We start from the raw sequence: 250 nt of genomic DNA, 5'->3' as shown, positions 1-250 counted from the left end.
GCAACCGAGGGAGGAAACGTGGAGGTAGGGCTGCCCCAAACATCTTTATTAATTTCACACGTTCCAGAGTCTTTCGTTCCATCTTTCGTGATGTAAAGGAATAGAACGAGTTATATTAGCGTGGGAAATAATACATAGAATGTGTTTCTAAATACAGTTGTCAAAATAGTTTTATACTAGAAAAAATTAGTAGAAATAAACAGGTTTATATATCTCGAAACCGAAAAAGATATACAGACAAAAATAAACG

This window comes from Penaeus monodon, chromosome 30 (assembly GCF_015228065.2).
Source record: "Penaeus monodon isolate SGIC_2016 chromosome 30, NSTDA_Pmon_1, whole genome shotgun sequence".
In the NCBI taxonomy this organism is placed as follows: Eukaryota; Metazoa; Arthropoda; class Malacostraca; order Decapoda; family Penaeidae; genus Penaeus; species Penaeus monodon.
Note: the sequence above shows the minus strand (reverse complement) of the source record.